This window comes from Macrobrachium rosenbergii, chromosome 30 (assembly GCF_040412425.1).
Source record: "Macrobrachium rosenbergii isolate ZJJX-2024 chromosome 30, ASM4041242v1, whole genome shotgun sequence".
NCBI lineage: Eukaryota > Metazoa > Arthropoda > Malacostraca > Decapoda > Palaemonidae > Macrobrachium > Macrobrachium rosenbergii.
The window spans coordinates 24,376,343-24,402,466 of NC_089770.1; the positions used below are offsets into that span (position 1 = coordinate 24,376,343).

Consider the following 26,124-nt stretch of genomic DNA (forward strand, 5'->3'; position numbering starts at 1 on the left):
TTATCTACGCTGCCAGGTTGTTGACTGAAGGAGAGAGAGAGAGAGAGAGAGAAAAAGTTCTACCAGAGAGAGAGAGCCAAGAGAGAGATTCCGTTCATCACTTCACAAGACCATAATGTTTTCCTTAAAATTTATTTCCATGGTTCCCATCACTGACTTTTATCGCCTTTGGAGCAGTGAATTTTTTAGTTTTCTAACATTTCGCGAAGAGTAGACAATATTTCTTTTCTCTTGTTGAAGCAATGTAAACTGTTCATTTAATCAAGCTTCAAGTTCCTTTTCATTAAACAATGTTAAGCTTGTCATCTAATGTGTCGTCTTTGCTAATATACACCCTCACAGTTGTCTGTATGAAAATCAACAAAACATAAGTAAGCCTTTTAAAAACCCTAACAGGAAAGATTCCATTTTTAAAGCCAAATTTATTGTACATTACCAACTTTAGCACTGAGAAAATCCTCTAAATCTTACACACCTCTGTCCCTTACCCTAAACAAAGAGAATAAAAGGGAGAAAAGGGAGAACAGATAAGATGACTTTTTCCCCTCTCCTCTTCCACCTCGAACTCGCCTTCTCCCTTCGATAAGTCGTGAAAGAAACACCCCAAAAGTGTTCTGTAGTTATCGGGTTGTTTTTCCTTCAGAAATGAAGTTGGTCTGACCCAACTGAATTCGAAACACGATTTATCCGCTGGTGAGAGAGAGAGAGAGAGAGAGAGAGAGAGAGAGAGAGAGAGAGAGAGAGAGAGAGAAAGAAGCGTTACTTCGCGGCAAAGGGGTGGGTTAAAACGTTAAAGACTGTATGAGGCAGAAAAAGAATGAGGGAAGAGTGGGGTTGAGAGGGAAGACGCAGAAATGAGAAATGTTTGTGTACAAAAAATCGGATTTAGAGACGGGGAAGGTTTGGATACAATGAAAAAGAAAGTACGGAAGCTTTGCATTTGCAAATTTACATAACAGCAGAGAGAACAAACGCACTCAGAAGAGGTAAGAGGAGGGAGAAAGTGACGGAGTTGTGGACGAACGGAATGATACTGGGAGTTTAACCCTGAAGCAAAGCCAGACTTATGGAATTTTGATGGCAACGTCTATCTGAGAGGATCTCGTCCTCTCATTCTGATGATCTTTATTTACTATACACTATCTTTCCTAGCTAGCAGGTGAAGAGTCATAGTCTTCGTTCTTCTTCAGCTCGGCAAGAAGTTGATGTTTTGTTTTCAATGAGATAAATCTGTATTCCCAATGGATTGTGATTTGGTCTTACTGAAGTATGTAAATCTATTACCTACAAGTGAGCTTAAGGAGTAAATAGTCACCATGGAGGAAGTAGCACGTTCATTGAAGGAATTTGTTTTACTTTCCAATTAAAGTTTGCAGTTGTAATTGAAAAAATTTTCCTCTAGTTCTGGGAAACTTCTGATCCCAGAAGATTGGATAGGCCCGAAGTGTGTGGTTGTAAAAAGTGTCAGCTATAACCGAGAGATATTTTTTAAAACTATGCGTGAGGACGAAAGTTTCTTCTTATTTTCAGGTTTACTGAAAACATCACTACAACACAGCTTTACCTGATCAAGGTTTCCTGCTAACATACACACAAACCACACGCACAATGGCACAGGGCCACTGTGTGATACATAGCCTCCTCCTAACTTTGTTGGCGAAGGTAACTTGAATTAAGTTAAACAATCGAATCATCAGAAAGTTCTCGTGAGACGTGGCACGTTGACCAACATTGAATTATTAAAAATAATAAATCCTATTTCAAAGTCCAACGATGGAGAATTGAGAAAAAAAATCTACTTAAAGCCCATGTCAGTCGTCCTGACTTCGGAAAATATTTTTGATCTGTCGAGCAAAACAAACTAGTTACGAAAACATGTCGGTCTTTCAAGGTAAACAATCTCACATATATGAAACATTTCTTTATTGAACTTGTTAAACCAAAACCATCAAAGTTCGGGAAATGCGTTTGGGGAAATGGATGTCCTAAGCCACGTGCTCTCTCTCTCTCTCTCTCTCTCTCTCTCTCTCTCTCTCTCTCTCTCTCTCTCTCTCTCTCTCTCTCTCTTGGAGCGCATGCATTTTGGAAGCGATGGAGTTAAGTAGTTTTATTTACTAGTACTGTTTCACTGATCTTCGCTGAAAGGTAAACTGTAAAGGAAATGAGATGACAGATCGCTTCTGTTCCTATTTCTTAGCAATATCTGCAGCACATCAACTCTTTCCTATATCTGTATATTCCACAATAAGCTGTAGGTCCCGTTGCTAAGTAACCAACTGGTTCTTAGCCACGTAAAATAAGTCTAATCCTTCTTTGGGCCAGCCCTAGGAGAGCTGTTAATCAGCTCAGTGGTCTGGTAAAACTAAGGTATACTTTTTTTTTTAACAATCTAAATAAATGAAGGAGCACAAGGTCAAGTTTCCTAAATCACAAAAATCTTGACATTTCGGTTTTCACGGAAAATCTCTACGGCAAAATTGCCAGGACTTAAGAAAGATAGGATCTTTCCTGCTAAAAGAATCTCTGTCCGTATAAGCTTCTCACTTCGGTAGGCTACCTTGCGCGCGAAATTGGCTCTAACTATTTTGTACCGTCGAGTTGTTTTTCCTTTCAAAACTATAAACTTAAGGCTCCATTCCATTCATCCGTTACCTTATGAGAGTGAAAGGCTGACGTAGAGAAACGAAGGAAGTGGAAGACAAGAAAAGAATCGGATGAACCAAGAAATGGAACAAAAAGCATAACATGAGATATAGTCGACATTCTCTGGTTAAAGAAGGAAAGAAGAAGTGAACCAATTGACAATGCATATATATATATATATATATATATATATATATATATATATATATATATATATATATATATATATATATATATATATATATATATATATATGTAGGTATCAACGTTATCAATTAGCCTATTAGTAAGCCACTATTAAAGACATTAAAATCATTGCCACCATTTTAAAATCAAGAGACACCGCTGCCACCATTTAATTCTGTAACAAGAAAACAGAATTAACACTTTTTGTATACGTAACGTGCTCCAACAATCTTTATTCAGCGGCGTATGAAAGTTCGCTCACGATAACACTTACATCCATTTTTCTCCTCTCTCTCTCTCTCTCTCTCTCTCTCTCTCTCTCTCACCGTGTATCGCCTCTCTCTCTCTCTCATCGCTTTCCAAGTTCACCCACCCGAATCTCACTCATTCTCACCAAATCAACTAAATGGACCATTTAAAGAAAGCTAGGTTTATTATTCAAATAACCCAACAAGAAATGAATAAAACAAAGCAAAGATTAAAATTTATAATAAATGAAATATCGAGTCAGATAACTAAACTCTGAACTGCAAAACACTTCTGATTAAAGAAGTCTCACCATGGCTAATAGCCTGGAAATATCCAAACTCACATACTCCCCAAATCAATAACTAAAGTCATGTCAAAAAAAACAGTCTACCACATGTTATTCTGAACCAGTCCACACTGTCCACAGACATCTGTTGGAAGAATTAAACATGATAGAAAACTCCAAAAATATATAAAATGCAAAACACAATAATGGAAAGTGTAAAATGCATAGCCAAGATATGGCAAACGTAACATGACAAAACAATAATATAAAAGAGGTATGAATATTCAATTAAATCTCCACACCAGTTCAAAGTTCATAATGATTAGAAAATCATAGTAAAAATCACAAGTTCAATTTTCTCCCATAAAAACAGAGATTTCAAACTCTACCTTATCTGCCGATTCAAAGCCTGGATCCTCTCAAAGCTACGTCTAGACAACTGCAGTTCTATCACGTTAATGAACGATCAAACTCACTTTTAGGGCAGATTTTGGCATAAAGATCAAATTAACGCACGTACTCACGAATATACATAACACTTGGAAGATCACCTGACTGCAATATTGCTGAGGTTCTCACGCAGATAGCTGAGGAATCAAACTATTTGCTGAACACAAAGAGCGAGATGGCTCTGTCAGTACCATCTCGCTCCAAAATTCTTTCATCACATCTTCATTGAAGCTATGAAAATGCATATATGGATCTTTAAAATTGAGCAGCCATATTTTCTGAAAATATATATATATATATATATATATATATATATATATATAAATGTATCTTGAGCCACTAAATGCTTAATTTAAAGCTGGAAAATACAACAGTGCATTTTGGCACCGCCTGACAAAGAACACTGAAAGGAATATTGGCCCCTCACTTAATCTGTTAATCGCACTCTGTATATCCCTTTCAACTTTCTCTTCTCGAGCATGTGACGCTGCGGAAACTTGTTTTCAGACACGAGGTTGTGAAGAGACTAAGTCTGGCTGGAGGCAGAATAGAGCCAGAAAAGCAGATTAAGAAAAAGGTCATCTGGCATGAACACCTGGATCTTGAGTCATAAATGATGACCACGCATAGGGAAATGACACCAACCCCATCAACCTGTGGGTGACCTCCTAATGCATGGCCGAAGTCATATAAGGCCCTCACCGAAGGAACAAGCTTGAGACATTGCTGGACGTGAGTGAGACACATCTCCCCCTTCCATTCCCGACTCCTTCAGAAAGCCATGCCCTACCACGTGGTCCTATCTTGTAGGGACCCTTAGTATTCTTACCAGTGAAGCCCTTAGTCCTCTGCCGCCATTACCCTCACTGAGGCCACCTCTTCTACAAGATAAAGTGATCTGTTGCAAAGGTTCTTCCAGTCAAACACACTTTTTAATTCTCGTACTAAACTTCTTATTTCCATTTCTAAGTGCCAGTATTTCCATAGCAACCTTGCCTTGTTAAGGCAGCATTACATAAATGCCTGTGTTTAAATAATTACATAAAATCTTGTGTTCATGGCATCTTTGGCACCCTCTGTGCTCGCCTTGTCCTAAGCATATTTTATTGTTTCCTTACTGGCTTTCAATTCGTGAATCTCTCCGTTTACAGAGCGTTTGTTAGCCATGGAAATCTCTATTGACTGTGCCTTGAATGCGCATCATCACACCGACGGACATACCTTCAAGTTTTCCCAGTTATAATTAACCTCTCGGGCCTTGCCTGCCTGATTAGTCCAATTCATCTTCTGATAGTTCATTTCATGTAAATACACGTAATTTTACACTTATCCTAACATGTTTACTTACAAATACCTTGTGAGTAGAGCCCTCCGCTCGGATAAATTCCCCCCTTTTTTCCTTGTTTTTCACGATTTCCTGAATCAACAGCAGTAAGACTTTATCCAAAAATAGAGGTAAGTATTGAAATCATTCATTTAGAGTCTATAACTGGCTCATGATAAGCATATCTCCAGGTTAAATTAAATCTATATATATATATATATATATATATATATATATATATATATATATATATATATATATATATATATATATATATATATATAAAATATATATATATATAAATATATATATATATAAATATATATATATAATATATATAAATATATATATATAATATATATATATATATAAATATATATATATAATATATATAAATATATATATATATAATATATATATATATATATATATATATATATATATATATATATATATATATATATATATATATATAGAGACAGTCAGAGAGAGAGAGAGAGAGAGAGAGAGAGAGAGAGAGATTACGGAATGTCAGAGAAGAAAAGTCTACTAATGCAAATGGTACTGCAAAAGGAGGCAGGGAAATTACAGCCCTCGACCTGAAAACCAGACTATCCAGTTTTGACCGTCACTTGTTTCACGATGACAAAACTAGGGAATTTGCGTTTCATCCTGCTGCTTGACAAGCATCCGTGGAATGCTAAAACTTCAAAACTGTTTTTACTCTTCTACTGAAATGCTAATATAAATACCAATGGTTTCTTGACTAATTTTCTTACCCTCAAAGATTTCGATGTTTTGTTTCGTTGTTCGTATACTCTTTGGCCTCCCATAAGAAATCGTCCTTTTATAATCCCAACATTACATGCTTGCTGACCTGCAGATGCTTTTCATCATAAAACACCCAGTAACTATGTTTCAGTAAATATGGGTGCGATCGTTTTTTTATTTTCACGATACCTGTAAGTTACCTTGCTTTTTTCGCAGGTTTATCAAGGCTGTCTTAGGCTCCGTGAAGTCTACCCTCACCACTGACGGGGACAGAAATTGTCATATTTAAAATTTACACAACATTCACACCAAAACTAGAATCACACGCGGCGAAAATATTCTTTATTGCTTATTTATATAAAATTAATTTCTATTCCTAATAAAAAATCATGATTTAAAGCCATTCTGGAGTCGTGTTAATCCTTTCAATATTGCCCATCATGAACTACTATTACCTATTCTTTGCACCATTTAAAGCCATTCTGGAGTCGTGTTAATCCTTTCAATATTGCCCGTCATGAACTACTATTACCTATTCTTTGCACCAATCTTCTCAAGGAAAGAAGAAACAAAGGAAAAAGCTGAACTCAAATCGTGTCCGTGTAAGGTTCCCGGCACGAGACAAATAAGCAATACAACAAATACGATATCTATTAATGACTAGCTCACACGAGAACGTGTTAAAATTTTTTGGCCTTACTATACGAAACCATAACAGAACACAATCTTACAGCTGGCAAAAGACGTCAGGATCCGCAACAATCGGTACTGAAGGAATGACATAATTATAAATTCTATCGACGTCTCGGAAATCAAAGTGATCCCTATCTAAAACTTTAAGATTAAGAGTGGATATTATAAGCCGAATATAGTGAAAAGAGCAGTCACGTGGAGTTTACAGCTTAAATAAATAATGTTCGAACCCTATTTCAAAGAACTGATCTATCTTAATACTCTAATATCCATGAAGATACCTAGCATAAACATTAACTTTTTAATATATTAACAAAAGCCCGAGGTTCCACAAGGTCTACTACAGAAAGAATAGTCTCATTGACTAGCGAAACATTCAGATTGAAATGCAACTGGCAACTTGCAATTTCTAGCGTCTGAAACCCGTAACATAAAGGAGATATAAAGCGAGCGAATATCTTCCGCTACCCAAGCTGAATTAGTGGAATTTGCTTTGCAAGACATTATTATCACTACTGTCAATAAAGACCTAACAGTTCAATCACAGTGAATGAGGATATTCAGAAAAATTGATCCCTTGGGAAAAAAAATAGAACGCTAGTTTTTTGTGTGTGATAAAATTCAACACAGAACGTCTGTCTTTATTTTTTATCTAACTATTGTACATAGCTGGCATTAATTTTCATTCCAAAGAAGATCGATACTATTATCCTACGACGAAAAGTTCAGCCATTTTCACAATACACTATTCTGAAGGACAGTTTTTTTATGTCAAATACATTATGATAAATTGTGGGGTTTTTATTTTTTTTCTTTTTTGGCTGAGTATCTTGATTTAGTTAAAAAATAAAAAAAAATACTCCCTCTCCTGTATATCCCCATTTCTTATTCAATTGAAGAAAAAAAAAACGGACGGAAGGAAGGAAGGAAGATTGGTGAACCATGCTGACAGTTAATTATTTTTTCCCAACTCCAAAAAGCTTCGACATCGGCTTCGTCCTTCGATATTATGTCGTGAAGGAAATATCTCGAAGGTCTCGCTCAGTGTCAGCTGTGACTGGGTAAGTGAATTCGAGACTCGACCTTGAGAGGGAAGGTCAGGCCTTCAGTGTCGTTACGCCTTGTTTGACGAGTGAGAAGGAAAAATGAGAACCATTTGACAGAAAAGGAGGCACAAAGAAAGTGCGTTAAAAAATTAAGCTGCGGACATAAAATATAAAAAGCGTGAGGATAAAGGAGTATCTAGGGGAAAGAAGATTTTCGGTACACGACAAAAGGAAACCTATGGATAGCACACGAAGGCAATAAACATAACAGCGGGCGCGCGTGCCCGCAAACAGCGTTGTTTCGAGAACCCGGAAAAGGGGAAGGGAAGCATATTTTGATGGTAATGCATATTGAAGAACTTCAAAAGCCGTCCCCCCCACCACCACCACATCCATCCACCACCTCGCCTCCCAAGTCACCATCTCCCCAGATCCCTCCTCTCCAGACGATCATGGGTTATTTATAGCGGCATCTGAGCGGCAATTCAGCAGATGTGAAGCTATTCTCTACATTAATGGTTCTCTCTTTTATTTCTTAACGGTGTCTTATATTGAAAGGGTGATTGTTTCTTGATGTACTGAAAACGAACCAGTTGCCCTGTAACAGTAAGCCATAGGGAAAACTTGTACTGCAAATATTTGAATGCTGAAGAAATTTATGAACGCCCGCTCTCATAAACAAAAAAAAAAACAGCATAAAATATACCATCCAGAGTTGAAAGTTTTGCTGTCCTGGATCTTGGTAGAGAAAACTATTCATTTTCACCATAAATGAGAGCTTTCCGTTTATGAATTTATTGTTGAATCAAACCATCAAAAGTTCGAAAAATCAATCAAGGCGAACTGAAGAATAGGGCTAATTACCACAGAGAGAGTATAAATACAGTCACAATCGACAAATGAGACCTTTAAAATGACTTTCAAATGACTATCTTTTATTCTGTTCCCAATGGGGGTTGGATATTTGCAATTATGAACGCAATATGTGTAACAGGAGGAAAGCCTCGCAGTTGCACTGTGAATAAATTAAGATAGGGAGGAAAGTAAGATGAAAGAAAGAGATTATGAACGGAGGTACAGTAATAGGAATGAAAGGGGTTGCAGCTAGGGGCCGAAGGGACACTGAAAAGAAACCCAAGTATTGCCTACAGTGCACCGTACGAGGTGCACTGGGGGAACTATCCCCCAACGGGAGACGGGGTTCAGATGGTGATGCAGTACTGAAGAATCAAACCAGCTCTTTTACATGACTCTGGATTAGTGTAACCAGTATATTAGTGAATATGGGTGAGGCAATTTCAGACTTTTTCAGTGGTCAAACAAACATCTCGACAGTGTTCGAGCTTTCCTTCATTTTCTTTCAATCTTTATTTCTGCGTTATTGGGAACGGTAACGATTTCTTGATTCTCTCTGAGGCTCAATGAGAAACTGGTGTTAATTTTTTATGTAAGGTAGCTATTGCCTCCTTTATGACGTTGTGATTTATCTTTTGGAAACCTCCTTTTAGGAATAACCACAAAGGTGAACACCTCTTTACTATAATTCACGCCATACGTGACGTGACAAAGATGATCTGTTAAAATTTATATTATCCATTTGATTCAGTTCTTATTTTTTAACAGAATCATGTTATTTTTATTACTGAGCAAAAGAAATCCATGGAATATAATCATGAAAATATCTTTTCCCGTGAAACTGGACACCATCAGTTTTTTTTCTTCTCTGGGATTATCTATTCCATTATGAAAGGAGCGTCAAAGTTAGTAACCAGGTTTTAGTTCCAGCTATTTGTTTGATGTCATCAACGGGGAATTTCTTTAATATTTTCGAGGATATTTCTGAATTCTCTTTTACACCTTTCTCTTTAAGCTCTCAAAGGCTTCTAAATCTAAAGTTAGTTATACCTTTGTGATATGTTTAAAAATGAGATAAGGGTAGACTTTTTTTTTTTTTTTTTTTTTATCCACTCATATTGACTACAAAGCATCTAATCACTGTAAACTGAATTCAGCTCCTTGAAAACACGGAGTTCAAAGCAAAGATGGATTGGAAACATTCAATCAGATAATTCGCCGCATCCTCAATGAATTGTTTTTACTTTATTCATTCATCATTCCAAACTCCAATCTAATCAGCAACAAAGCCCAAGAAACTGCTTCCTTATTTACTTGCTACTCTTTAATTTACCGGTTTGCTATATGCTGCAACATCAAAAACAAAGCCAACTCTACAATCCGTTACATCATTCATAGCTTCCCTGACACTTCAGAGCACCAATTCTTAGTCAAGTACGGCTTAGAATATGGGGATATTTCCCACAGCGGAGTATACTCCTGAGCCTCTCAGGTACTACCTTTGTCAGCAGTATGGCCATTACTAGGGCCGTTGCAGGAACCCTTTAATTTGCGACATTCATAGCAAGAGATACGACGCCAAGTTATGCCTGGTTAAATTTAAATGGGAACTACTTCACCCATTTACCCCAAGTGTTCATGCATGGTTTAAACGATGCAGTGCAATTACACATTTAAAAGCAAGAAGAAATTATACTCAGACAGGCACCAATACCAGGACCATCACCCAGACCATCGATAGCTCCAAAGCCACTAGGAGAAGCGACATAATAAGCAGTGGAAGTAGCGCCAGTTTCGGGTCAGGTGAAAGAGAGACAATACGAGCAGCCAACGACTTTAACCTCACCCCTCCTGAACCTACTCCTAACCCCGACCACAACACTCAAACCTCAAAGTTGCTTTGTATCTGCATTTCTCAGCATGAGCTCCCGTTCGCCTGGAAAACGATAGTGCAGGTACAAAGACTCATAGTGAGTTCAGCTATTTCTTGTGCAAATTCGCAGACGTCATCCGCTATATACTGGCCAAGGTTATTTAACAGTGGAACGCATGAAATCTTTAAAATATTTTTTCGACAGAGCTCAACAGCGGTATGGCACTTCCGGCCCCGATGATTTTTTTCGGCGAGCACCACTGCGGTAGTTGCTAATCACTTTGGTTTGCAGTTACCCTGTTTTTCCATTTTGAGCATTTCCTTTCCCTGTTCGGCCGCCTAACGTGTAATAAACTAATCTTTCAACTATCGCTTTGTCTGTCACTTACGTTGTTACCTCTTTCCTTTATTGCCTTACTGAAGGGGGATAAAAAAAAAAACTTAATTATACACTTGCACTCTACAGTCCTCCTTTGGGGTGCAATCACAGGCCAATGTCATTAAAAAGTCTGGCAGCACACGTTCTCCTCGAGAGAGAAAACAGCCACATGTTTTAACTTCAGTCATGGCGAAACCCCTGCTTTTTCCTCTACTAAATTTTCTACCTTTTTCCTCCATCGATCACTACTCCTGCAGATCGATGTTTTTTTCCCTTTTCCTTCAGATTGCTAAATACCATAGGGAATCTCTGTAGACTGTTTTCAATGTTTCCTGCATTTCTCTACTGATCATTTTTTTTTCTTACAGGCCATCTACGACTCGCCTGGACTAGTTCCTATCACTCTTTCTCTCCTACTGACAGGCACCTAAGGGATTAAAGGTGTTTGTAATGCTACCTGTTGACATTTTCATTTCATGACATATTTTCCCTTTCATTCCATTAATTTATTCATTTTACTCAAGGACCCGTTTTCACTTCAAATCACTGAATGACACTGAGGCAGACGAGCCCCTGAAAACTTAGAGGTAAGGAAGCTCTCCTCTGTTAACCTTCCTTATCATATAGGTCCTCTATGGAAGTAGTAACACATCTGCGTATGCAAGTCAGACAGACAGGGTATCATTTCCAAAGCTGACGTCATTGAATAAATGATCATTCTTGATGAGAAGCCAGGTCACTTTCTCAGTACTCTATACCGAATGACTATTTCATGTTAGATGCCTTATGATAACGAACATTCTTTTTTTGTACGAGTACTTTGATTTAAACCTCTTCATTTCCTTACAAAATCTCCGTTAGGCACAATTCTCTCTGATCATATTCTTCCCCATCTGTTACAGTACAGAAACCGAAAACAAGTAGAAAGGAGTGAGGTTTGGAGAACCCTCTTGACGGCTGAAATAATTTCTCCCAGCTCGTTCTACCTGCCCTCAGCTTCGCCCTTCAGCAGTCGTGAAATTAATACTAAAAATGTTTCATACAGCGTTTGCTGATTTCTTCTCCCCAACGAAGTTCTTCCTAGTTAGTGAATTCGAGAATTGCAGTATCTGTTTGCGCAAGATTAGTAAGCCTCGATCAAGTAGACCGTGGAAAACTGAGAAAGGGAGGTAATAAAGCCGTAAAGAAAAAGGTACGAGAGACAGAACAAGAAGACTATTGAGATGACAGACGATTAAAGGAAATAAGGAGAGTGTTACATACGAAAGAAAATGGACGATGATCTTCCAGCCATTGAAAGTGGGTGACGTGTATAAAACACCCGCAAATACTGGCACAGGTTACTTGGGGAAACTAAAGGCTGCAGCAAGGGCAACAGACAAGCATTTGAAGCACAAAGAATAGGAGGATAATAATTCCGATGTGACACAAGGCATTACGGATTTTTTACCGAAGAACCTCTTTTCCCACAATCATGAGTTATTTCAGGCAGCATTTGCGTGCATTCAAAAAATGTATGACCGGGTGACAAAAATCTGGGTGATTTTTAAGCCATTTGCTGTTCCCATTTTCTTTCTTGTTTATGTTTGACTGTTTACGTTATTTGAAAACAATGCTCCTATACTGATCTGCTGGAAAACGAAATATCACAAAGTAAAAGGGATTTGTTCAAGCCTGTGGTTAATAATGAAGCAACTAATTATCTCCCAAAAATCCTAACTAATGAAGAAACTCTTGACTTTTCACACTGACAACCGAACAAAGTCGTGCAGAATACATCATCTATGGCTGAACCTTTGCATACTGATGATCACTGTAGCTAGTAGATATTAATAATTTTCAACATAATTAGCACATCAAGTTGAAGGGCTTGATAAAGAAAAACAACAAAAGTTCTGAAAATGCACCTGTGCGGATTAATGAGTAGAGTTAATCACCAGAGGGTGGAGAATGGAGGTTACAATCCGGAGAGAAAAGAAAGCTATTTAAATGACATCACCCTTCATTTAATTAGGTTTCATCTCAATTACGGGTGTATGCATTCTGATCGTAAGGGGCTGAAAACACAAAAGGATAATCTGGGAAAATGAGATCGTTTACCGTGTATATGAGCAATTTTTTCAGTTCAAGTGCTTTATTATACTTCAGTTCTTTATATTAAAAACACAGCTGCAGATTGCTCAGATTAGTGCAGAATGTTTTCCTTGTCTTGGAAACCTCTTATTACAAATAAAAAAATACAAACACCAGGATCTGAACGTCTTCGTTCTGACGCAAGTTCTCATAAAAATTTATGGTATGAAGAAAAATCGTTCCTTTCCTGTATAATTTTGTCTAGGTTTATGAAGCTAAAACATACTCTCCCTGTAAACATAGATGAGCAGACTACGCCATATTCTAGAGCAGAATAGCTCAGTACGAAAATACTAACTCTAGGAACAACACCGAGAGCTTCGACGTCACAAAGAATACGTACCAGACAAAGCCACCACGCATATATTACAGAGTTTGTCTTACAGCAACATGATGTTACCTGTGTAAATAAACACTGCCCTAGAAGCCTGAATAAACACCTTAAAACGAGACTGGGTTTAGATCACATGAAAAAACTCGTTTACCAAAGTAATCTAGAATATCTGCTGGCGACTTTAATTCCACTTAATCTGTCTATATAAAGGTTATAATTATAAGTGATGCAATTCCATACTTTTACTTAATGGTAAAAAAAATCACGAATAAATTTAGTAGATGTAATATGAAATTACTCAGACGTTGGTATTTCATTATCTAAGGATCTGAGATATAACTATGATGCAAAGAATACTTTTTTTTACACACGCGTAAACTGTGAATACAATAACCTTATCAGCTTTATTCACGTACACACACGATTATTCAATATTAAAAACCTCTAAACGTACACATATATGAGAGAGAGAGAGAGAGAGAGAGAGAGAGAGAGAGAGAGAGAGAGAGAGAGAGAGAGAGAGAGAGTCGCAACGCTTTACAAGGCACCAAGATTTTTCCTGACAGTTTATCTCGTGATTCAGTTCGTTGACGTTTATTGTTGGATAAATGGATAATGTCAATAATGAACGAAAAGAGTGTATTGTTGTTAGTTTATGATTGTTTTAGTACTTTAGTCTTAAACCATAAATCTCTTTCAAGTTCACTTTCATAAAAATTCTAAAAATAACCTACAATATTTTCTCTTTAATAAATGAAAAAATTTGTCATACATGAAAATTCTAGTTTTTTAAATCACATGGATCTGAAACCATAGTTCGTTTTGGGACTAAAATGACAACCATTATTCACAAACCCATCTCTAATGTTACTACAGTACATAACAGTCATTACATGCATGAAACAAAGTGAAAAACTAATGAAAATTAGAGAACACAGATGGAATGCATATAATTTGCTCAAAATTATCCGCAGCCAATCCGCCTCGACAGAAGTGAAAGAAATATGCCAAATCAGCGTGTTCTTATCTGACTGTTTTGTTATCAGACATGAAGTTCGTCTGAGCAATATGAATCAAAGACTCGATCCATTTACTAGTTATAATAATGAAACAATCTAACGCGACCATCAAATCACGTTTATGGACTTCCAAGGCTCACGGAATTTCTTCTTGAGTGGAAAGAGCACACTGGGACAAGGTGAAGAGACTGGACGCCTGTGTGGCAAGAGAGCCTAAGCAAAAGTATACCTTAGTTTAACCAAACCACTGAGCTGATTAACAGCTCTCCTGGAGAGGGCTGGCTCAAAGGATTAGATTTATTTTACGTGGCTAAGAACCAACTGGTTACCTAGCAACGGGACCTACAGCTTATTGTGGAATCCGAACCACATTATAACGAGAAATGAATTTCTATCACCAGAAATAAATTCCTCTAACTCTTCATTGGCCGGTCGGAGAATCGAACGTGGGACCAGCAGAGTGCTAGCTGAGAACGATACCCACCCGTACAATGAGGAACTGAGAACCCAAGGAAAGCAGCTGGGGCCGGTGGAGCGATAAAGAGAAAGAAAAAACCACCAGCACCATCCACAGTGCCCTGGACAAGAGCCACTAGGGAGGAGGTCTATGGGGTTTATCTACAGGTGAGGGAGGAGGAGGGTGGCACTGACTGCCTAACAGGGGGCACTAGTGCTGCGGTGGAAAGAGCTACAAACGAAGGAAGAGAAGTGTGTGGTTAAGCGGTGGTTTTGGTGTGACAATCATTTGCCAATTGTTCCCTTGGTGGGTTGTTGCCCCCTTACCTATTCGTGTTTTTTCTTTGTGACAGGAGTTGACGTTTGTCTCGGTGAATTTGACTGTCAAAAATTATTGTAATGAGCATTGAGCATTAACATAAGTACCTCTCTCTCTCTCTCTCTCTCTCTCTCTCTCTCTCTCTCTCTCTCTCTCTCTCTCTCTCTCTCTCTCTGTAAATGTCTATAATAGCAACGAAGTACCAAAAAAAATTAAACAAATAAGTAAATACACAAATAACTAAATAAAATAAAGTAGGGATGAAGAGTCTTCCTGTAAGCTGCAATTGACAGTTCCTAGAAGCATATTCTTAATTGTTGGTAGTTATACCTGGATAGGGAACTCTTAATTGGTTAATAAAAAATTCAATTGTCATAACATCCAGTCATCATGAATACAGATTAGAAATGCATATTTATAAATATCACAGCACCCATAAGATCTATACTATAAGCTGATATTGATAACTGAATGTACTAGTAATAAAAGAAATTCATATGGTATATGAGAATTGAGAATAAGATGAAGACCAGATCAATTTTGGTTACAATAATTGCACTCCATGAATTGATGAGTCTATAGGCTAGATTTTCATTTTTGGAGAATAAAGAGAAAGCTACGAGATACGGGCAAGTAAAAGCTTAGTGATAGGAAGGACCATCTAGAGATGGGGCAGACCCACGCATCAGGTATTTGATCCCTACTGTCCATGAAAGATATGTAGGGTTGTGGGAATTTTCTTGGAGACATAAGACAATGGTCTGAGGTAGATCTAAGGGAGAAAAGGTGAGGGGTTGTTGTAAGAATAAAAATGGGAAGTTTTCATTTTGATGAAATAGTGAAATTAGTAAACGATTTATGTTTGTTGAGGTTCCAATGATAAAAAATAGTTTTTCTCAAAACTCATATGAATAGGCTTAGATAGAGGATAACCTGTGGTGTAAATGAAAACATGAAATAAGCGATGATACTGAAATGCATAATTTTATTGTCCAGATTGTGGTTAGGCATGCCTCCAAAGCGTGTGTTGAGAGATGTATGGCTTTTAGATGAACGGTTTGTAGGGTGGCTACGTAAGGTAGAGAAATGCACGACAGGCAGTATCATGTGAGGCTTGTGGGAAGACAATGTCAGCGGAAATATCTGCAATCAAGAGGCATAAGTTGTCGCATCATCACATCATCAGTATAAGAAGGTTTGAAAACGCCAATCAAGTGGAAAATGCTGGTGAAGGTCCATCAGTTAGGGACATCAGGAAAAGAGAGGACGACGTGACAAGAGCAGAAATTAAGTTAGCCGCGCTTTTGGCGGAAAACAATTTAGCATTAAATTTTGCAGATCATCTGGTTGCTTTGATAAAGGATATTTTCCCAGACTCAGGAATTGCACAATCAATAACGTTGAAGCGCACAAAGGCAACTTATGTCTTGAAGGATGTTGCCAATATTGCACAGCAACAGTTAGTGGCGTCCCTCAAAAAGACTAAGTTCTCTATAATCATTGATGAAACTGACACAAGCACCACCAAATCATGAGCTGCTTTAGTCAGATACTTTGATGTTGATGCTGAATGCATCAAAACAAACCTTTTAGATTTGTTGGATGTTTACAGTGCATCTGATAAAGAGACAGTAGGGTCCACGGGACAGCATCTTTTTGACATGATTATGAGAACCCTGGAACAACGGGACATTCCATTGGAAAACCTGATTGGCTTTGCAGCTGATGGAGCCAGTAACATCATGGGTCAAAATAATTCGTTGACCAGTAGACTTAAAATGGCGGCTCCTGGAATCACCATCTTTAAATGCTCATGCCACTCAATTCATTTGTGTGCATCAAATGCCGCCAAGACCCTCCCGAGAAGGTGTGAAGATCTGATTCGATCTATTTACACATACTTCTCGCATAGTGCTAAGAGGAAAAGCGAGTTTCGGGAGTTTCAGGACTTTTGCAAGACGAAACCACATAAGATTTTACACATGGCACAGACTAGGTGGCTCTCCTTGCACATGGCAGTGTCTCGTGTGTTGGAGCAGTGGAGACCCCTTACTTTATATCTTACAAATAAACACACAGATACAGACTGGCAGCTTCAGATTTCATATATGACGCCTTAAAAGACCCGTCTCTGGAGATATACTTTAAGTTCTTGGATTTATCCTTCCATATTTCAATAACTTCAATAAGTTATTTCAAAAAAGTAAACCAACCATTCACCTTTTGCCCAATAAGTGTAGGCGTTTATACTCTGATATTTTAAGATGCTATTGTATTCCAAGTAAACTGACTGGTGCCCAGCTGTCAGAGATAGATCCGAGATATGAAAGAAAATTTGTTCCAATCAATCATATATATCTAGGTCCAGAAGTTCACGATCACTTCAAGATCCAGGGATTGCTTCAAATACACAAATGATAGCAAATATTAGGAATCGATGCCGACAGTTTATGATCACAGCTTGTACCCAGATTAAGGAGAGATTTTTTCTAGATTCAAAATTATTGCAGCAATGCAGTGCCTTATCAATAGAAGAATGCACCGAACAGCGATGCACTGCTAACCATACCAACCCTTGCTGATCTTGCAGCTGAAGTGCCTCGTACATATTCAGGAGATTTGAAAAAGTTAGATTATGAATGGAGAAACATACCAAATGTGCATATTCCAGAAGAAGTAAAAAATTCCTGTAATCCCGAAACTCTTTTCTTATATCTCTCTCATCTAACTGACGACGACGGCCAGCCTGAATTCTCTGTTCTACCCCAGTTTCCTCTCAACATTCTATCTCTTCCAACCTCGAATGCAGATGCTAAGAAGATCTTTTCGAAATTGAATTTAATAAAAACTAAGATAAGGAGTATCATGTCAACAGCCACCCAAAAAGGCATTGGCCGTGGTTTCAGAAGTTCCAAAAAGCATGGGAGGCTGCGTGAAATTCAAACCAACAGCAAGCATGATCAAGTCAGCACAGAGAACCAGGACAGATGAGTGACGAAGAAGAAATTGAATAGGAAGAGTATGATAAGATTAGTTTCATAATCATTTCTATTATGAACTTTCAACGTTTTGTTAAAGATCACCATCACCTCCAAACAAAGATGATATGTAGGCCTTACTTCACAAGGTGATATTGATTTCGTATTTCTATTGTTATTTCTTTGATCATTTACAGATATCTATTCTTTTAATCATGAAATTAACTTTAACCCAAATGATATAACATAATGAAGATATATATTTGTATAGATACAAATTAGTTTTACAATTTCATTGTGTTTTCATAATCAGTACTCCATTTTTTAATCAAGCACAATATTTTGATATATTATTTGATAGTTTACAAATAACTATTTATTTTAACTCATCAATTAGTTTTACTTTACTCAGGAGTTAATAGTATAATGAAGAAATATACTTGTATATATATAGAAGTTTGTTTTACAATTTCATTGTTGGTTAATAATCTATTTTGCTAAGTATATTTAATATATTAATTATTTGATAGTTTACAGATAACTATATTTTAACTCATGGTTTAATTTTACTTTTATAAAATTTTTGAGGTATAATGAAGTGGTATATTTTTATAGATACAAATATATTTTGTAAATTCATTGTTGTGTATTACCATGTTGTAGAATTATATACAGTTTTATCGTTCTGTTATTTGTTAATGCATTGTATTACTGCACTGTATTTAAAAAAAATTATTTTCATGACGATTTGTCAATCTATAGTAAATTCTGATGTACCTAATGTTAAATAAAATAAACACTTTTAGTTCCTTAAAAAAAAACAACGAAAAAATAAAGCATAATTTACAAAAGTTTTATGTATGGGGAAATTAGAGCTTATAATTATGTACCGTGTTTATATCATTAACTATACATTTGCCAGCTTGACAAATGAGCTTAATGATATGATAAAACATACGGTACTTCATATAAAATCTATTTTCTTATTATTCATAATGCTTTTGTAAATTATGCAATGTAAGCTTGGAAATTAGTTTAGTGCTGTGTCAGTGTCCTATTTTTCCTATAGTTGCCCATCCACTAAGAAAAAACTAGAAAACCCCGTTTTCGTTGAGAGTGCGGTAACTCATATGCGGTACCAGTGGTAACGTTGCTGCTTGACAGCGTCAAGCCGCGACTGCATAGGATTCATGGTTGTCAATTTTATGCCAGATTTGTATTTCTAATTCACATTTTTTTTTTTTTTTACCTGAAGTTGTTTGATAATGATAAACCTCGTGGCACTGTATGTATTTTCTGTTAATGTCATACACATATTTATTTTATTTTATTTATATATATATATATATATATATATATATATATATATATATATATATATATATATATATAAAATGTATCCTGATATGCAGCTTAGCATTTGGGGATAAACTGCTTGACTTATCTATCATAATTTGCAATATTTCTCTTTTATATATATATATATATATATATATATATATATATATATATATATATATATATATATATATATATATATATATACAGTATATATATATATATATATATATATATATATATATATATTGTATATATATGATATATATATATATATGTGTGTATATATATATTTATTTACATATATCATCTACATTAGGTTTATACATCACCTGATATGCTTAATACAATCGCTTAAAATGTTGAAATATACGCTAATTCTGTACTCTGGAAAAAAAAAATAGTATATCATCAAACTTGCATTATTATTAAAATATTTGATTGTGCAAATATCCTCAAATATTCATTCAGGTATGACAGAGATTTACGGGGTTGGGCATCGTTTGAAATATGGTATGGGGAGAGTATTCAAGTATGTATTGAACATGTCACTGCCATGATCATTGCTTGTGTAAGATCTTTACTGTTACTAGCATTCATATTATTCCTCTGAGAATTACCGGGTCTGTTTAAGTAGGTATTGGACATGTTACAGCCGTGATCGTTGGTTGTGTAAGTTCGTTACTTTTACTAGCATTCATATTAATATCCTATGAGATTTACCGAGTCTGCGCAACGTATTGAACATGTCACAGCCATGATCGTTGACTGTGTACGTTCGCAACTTTTACCCGTGTTCAACTTCATAATACTTGACCATTGAGTCCAGTGACCAGTCTCAGCAGTCTGTGTTGTGTATTCACCATAGTGAGACATTACTGTTACAATAATTCGTTGTACTGGAAACAAATTGAAATGGATAGATCATCTGATGATGGCAGTGGTTATGAAACACCTACTAGTGTTCCGGCAAAAAAAGCCAAGCGGAAATATAATCAAAATATTCAAAATTGTGGGAAAGTGAAGAAGAATTTAAAAAGTGGCTTCAGGAAAGTAGCAGAGGTTCATCTTTTGCATTTTGTACAAGTTGCAATGTTCATCTAACATTAAAAGCTGGCAGATCTGACTTAAGAAAGCATGCAGTTTCTAAGAAACACACCGAGAATTCTAGTTCCTTACGAAAGCAGCCATCACTGCTTGACATGGCATCAACAAGCAAAAAGCAGAAACAGAATGAGTCAGTGAAAGCAAATGAAATTCGCTTAGCAACTTTTATTGCTGAACATGATTTGCCCCTATCTGTTGTGGACCATATGCCTAAATTAATGCAGGCTGTATGTCCAGATTCGGAGATTGCAAAGCATATTACATGTGGCAGAACAAAAGTAACAGCAATTATGAACAAAGTCACTGGCGAGGAAAGCTTTTCACAATTAATTGAAACTTTAAAATTGAACAAATTTTCTTTAATAGTTGATGAATCAACTGACAAAGGATGTGTCAAACACATGTGTGTTGTGGCAAGAACGTTACTCGATAGCGAGATTAAAGATTGTTTTTTGGCCCTTATTCCAGTGAAGGATGGCTCTGCTACTGCACTGCACACAAGCTTGATCAATTTTCTGAATAAATATGAAATTCCCTATAAAGATAACTTAATTGGATTTGGCGCAGATGGTGCCAATACAATGCTTGGCGGTCATCATTCTCTGTCATCACTACTTAAAGAGGAAGTTCCTCATTTGTTTATAATGAAATGTATATGTCACTCATTCGCGCTCTGTGCATCATACGCATGTTTGAAATTACCAAGAGGCATTGAGGATTTAGCTCGTGACGTGCATTCTTATTTTTCACGTAGTCCAAAGAGATTAGGTGTTCTTGAAGAATTTCAAGAATTTGTAAATGTAAAACCCCACAAGTTACTCCATCCTTGTCAAACTAGATGGCTTTCCTTCATTCAGTCGTATCCAGACTTCTTGAACAATATAATGCATTAACACTGTACTTTACAGATGCAGTAGTAAGTGGGAGACTATTAGCCTGTGAGAACATACTTATGAAATTAAAGGATCCCACAACAAAACTTTATCTAGAGTTTCTCGATTTTGTTCTGCCCATATTTAATACTCTTAACAAACAAATGCAATCTGAGACTTCTCAAATACACACCCTCCATAAGTCTGTCTCAAGGTCATACAGAGCAATTTTAGAATGTTATTTGAAGGATGATTATATTGAAAAAAAACTCCACTGCAAGACATTCGACCTCATGATCCAGGTAATTTCAAAAGAATTGGATGATATGTATTTTGGAATTTCAGTTGAAATGACACTTTCTCAAACTGAATCAACTCCAAAGGAAGCTATTAATCAGGTTAAACTGAGATGTTTGGACTTTTTCATTGAAGCAGCATTGCAAATCTCAAAACGGTTCCCATTTAATAAGGCTGTATTTAAACATTTAGAAGCATTGGACCCCCTTGTTGTCAGAGAAAAACGCATTTCTTCATTAGGTCCTCTAATAACCAATTTCCCTCATCTTGTTAACAAGGAAAATATCCAAAGTATTGATACTGAATGGCGTATGCTTCGGAACACTCACTCAGATATTGTGTTGGATGACCCAAGTATAACACCAGTCAAATTTTGGGTGAAAGTAAAACATTCTACGACTGGTGATGGAGCACCATTCTTTCCAAACCTTGCTTATTTCATGATCTCTCTACTCAGTCTTCCGCATTCGAGTGCTACAGCTGAGAGGGTGTTCTCCTCCATTAACAGAATGAAAAGAAAGACTAGGAATCGACTATCGACTGAAACTATTTCTGGATTACTTCATACAAGGAAATAATTAAGGTTAGTATTTCTAAGGAATCCACTGATGTTACTTTTGCTGTTCAATTTTAATTTTATTTCATCACATTTTTTTTTTTTAACATTATATGTATATATGTACTTTGAATATGCACTATATATATATATATATATATATATATATATATATATATACATACATACATACATACATACATACATACATACATACATACATACATACACACATGTATAGATATATACACAGACACACACACCTACATACATACATACATAAAATCATATATATATATATATATATATATATATATATATATATATATATATATATATATATATATATATATATATTTGAAGTTTCCCAGAAATCTCCAGAATTTTTTACCCCAATTTTCCCAGAAATATGGATGATGCCATCTGGCAACACTGACCGTCAGTCAGGTCCAGGGCAGCAGCAAGTCAGGTTCATAACAGCAGAGAATCTGTATCTCGGCAGCAGAGCAGCAGGGAGTCATCTGGATGGGTGACAGGTATTACCTACTTGTTGTCTTCGGCGGGAGGTGGATGACCTCTTCGTCTGTTAGCGTGACGTCTACCCTGATGGCAGCATGAGGATGTTTCGATGGCTCAACCATGGTCACCTGTGTAAGGCCGTTTGGTGCCAAAGGAACAAATCCTTTGGCACCAAACGGCTGTCTCGACGACTCGATCGGGGTTATCTGTTTTGTGGATGTGTTCCTGTTCAGCAGCCAGTGGCTGTCTCGATGCCTCGACCGTGTTCGTCTGTCTGCATCCTCGTTGACAGTGGTGACTGTGTCGACTACTCTTCGAGTTTGTCTCTTTTTGTGGAGTGCTGCTCATGTATTATTTATTATGCTGCTTGATTTTTGTATTTATCCGTAACATTTATTTTACTGATGATGTATTTATTATGCTGCCTGTTTTTGTATTATGCTGCTAGTGTATTATTTATGATATTGTTATGCTGCTTATGAATTGTCTGAGTTGTTTAAAAATTATTTAATTGGGTTTTATTGTTGCGGCCTTTGTTATTGTTCATTCATTATGTGTATAATGTTTATTTGATTTGTTTGTAATTGGACCTGACTCACTTTTACATTTGTATTTAATAAATTAATCTTGAGACTATTTTGTGGTTTTGTTCTGCTCCTTCCGCCTTTGTTTGTCACAACTGCTGTCAGTCATTCCAGTCCCATTCTTTTTTTGAGTTTTAGAACTCGCTGAATCAAGTCAGGTTCATTACTGAAGGTAAGACGAGAACAACAAATTATTTACGACTTTTCCATGTAAACTGACGTCCCAACAGCCTTGGCTATCGACGTTGGAAATATGTTTTATTATTGGTAACTTGAACCTACTTTTGGATAAAGGAAAGGAACTCGAAATATATACAGTAGTGATACCAGAAGATTAACTTGGAGAGGAAGACGTTTGATGTGATGAAATCGATGAAAAGAATGAAGGAATCAATCAAGTCTTCCGACAAAGAGAGAAAGAGAGAGAGAGAGACTGCTGCAGGTTTGGGAGTCCTGAAAGTGTGAGCAGTATAATATAAAAGTGATATTAGGGTAGGTAAGAGTATTAAGAGAAAGAGTAAACCTCGACCCAGAAACCAGAATTTTTGGGGTTCTAATAGTAATATGTGATAAAGAATCTTGAAGTTTCTCTTTAGATGAATGCAAGTTATTTAAGGGGCACATGGGGAACAATTTAAGACGTAGGGTGGCCTGACAAACATCTGGGGAGTGCTGGACAACCCCCTACCCCCCAGCCACCTCTCTCTCTCTCTCTCTCTCTCTCTCTCTCTCTCTCTCTCTCTCTCCTTTTATTGTTGTGTTACAAGGAAAGATTTTCCAAGATGTTACATTGTTTAGTTGAGATGCCTCTTGCTTAATACGTAAAATTTTGATTCTGTTTCCATTTAGCATTTGGAATTAGTCAAATAATTATATTTCTTTCCTTAAGTGATATTCAAAATATGTCAGAGTTGCTGATTTTGAGTTGAAATTATATATCTATATTTTTCTTAATTTTGTTGTCTTTGAGTGAATTTCCTTTTCCATCCATGGTATTTAGGGTTTCGAATTACAACGTTTCATGAGGAAATAAATAAATAAAAGTGTGAAATCTCATATGAGCGTCGCCTTACCATCACTCCGTGGATGAGGCGTCTGAATTATTATTCCGGTTTCAGTTTCATTTTGCCCTTTGACGGTCGCAAGTTTCGAGGGTAGAATTTTTAATCTAACTTGAAGAAATTTGTAAATTCACGTTTCTATTTGTCCCATGGGTTTCTAAAATGGTGTTTAGGCCTATAAGCGTGCACTAAACAACTAATACAGCTAGGCAATATTTCAAATATCACCAATGAATGTTCAACTCTATTCCTCAAGTAGTTACTGCCCAGCCACTCGAAAAGAATATTTATTTAAGAACTTGTTTCCCTTGGGCCTCAAGTAGATTACCTCATATACAAGGTTTCTTGTCCATAACACTTCTCTGGGTAACATCAAACCGGAAAATCACCTTCTACTAAAACTCATAACATTCCTGGCTTTTGCGAGATATTCTTTATCGAAAGAAACCTTGCCTGTCTTTCTGCAAACATATAATAATAATAATAATAATAATAATAATAATAATAATAATAATAATAATAATAATAATAATAATAATAATAATAAATGCGAAGAACCCTCTTTGAAGCTTACAATATATTTCTTCTTATTTTTTCACAGCTAACTGAACTCTGACCTTTGTGACCCTCGATATATCTCGACAGAAACACCACAAATTCCTTCTGAAGCATAACTTGTTTTTTCCTTGTGAAAATAGTCTAGACTTCATTGCTAGTTGGAGAGAGAGAGAGAGAGAGAGAATTGTTGTTTGATGGTCTGGGTTATAAAAGGGTTGGAAGAACTGAGTGAGGAAAAAATATAAAGAGAAATTATCACATAAGAAGAATAGGAAAAAAGGCAGCCCAGCAACACATAACGAGAAAGAGGGGAAGCTTCTAGTGTGAGAACAAAAGAACGAGAGAGAAAATATCGTCCTGGGAACCCTGAAGTTGGGAGTGATACAGGATATATAAGTGGGAGAAAAAATAATCCCCATAACCACCATGGCAACAGTCTTCATGGAGTTTTTGATACCGAGATACCTCATCAACTCTCTTTCCATGACCAGATAATTCCAAGCACAAATAATGAATGCAAGACATGTACTGTGGTCAGACAATTCTCTGATGAAAGTTCAAACTGCTTACTGGTATCACTCCCCCCACCCCCGCAACATGTTGTCTTTCTTTGCATGTTGTCACTCGAAACGAACACGCATATATTCTTTCATAAGTGACGTAATCACTTTTTACAATTTCTAGCTGAAAAAGAAGTGAACCATTTCTGGCAGATTGTTTCGATATAGAATGAATCATAATTAAGGGATACGAGTGTGATTCAAGTACATAGTTAAAAGTAATTGCGTTTAAATATGGTTTATCAGTTGTGATACAATACCTACAAGGTATATATAATTCTAATTTTCCTTATCCCCTACACAGGAATTTGGTTTCCTTTTACTACAAACAACAAAGTTACTACTCCTCCTCTCGCTTCGGTTTCACTCCATTTTGGTTTAGGTCTTTCACTGTGGTTGTATTTTCCTCATGTTTCGGATCAAATTTGTTTCCTTGAGATTAAACTTATATATATAAGCCATCACAAAAATTCCTATAGGAAACAACATTTTTAATAAGGACGCCTCTTTTTATTAGGCTTACAAAATAAGTCAATGTCCTGGCCTTTAATGTAAAAGAACACAAAAGAAAAAATTACAAAGAGAAACGTAAAGGATAAATTACATCCAATCAGGTCCACCTGGTCCTCAGCGTAGCCCTTCGATAAGTCCTCAAAAAATGACCCCCAGAAGTCTTTT

General features: G+C 36.4%; 1 pseudogene; it reads left to right on the top strand.

The window, feature by feature from the left end:
- Positions 1-16,143: 16,143 nt before the first annotated feature.
- On the top strand, positions 16,144-17,136 carry LOC136854844 (zinc finger protein 862-like; annotated as a pseudogene).
- Positions 17,137-26,124: the final 8,988 nt, after the last annotated feature.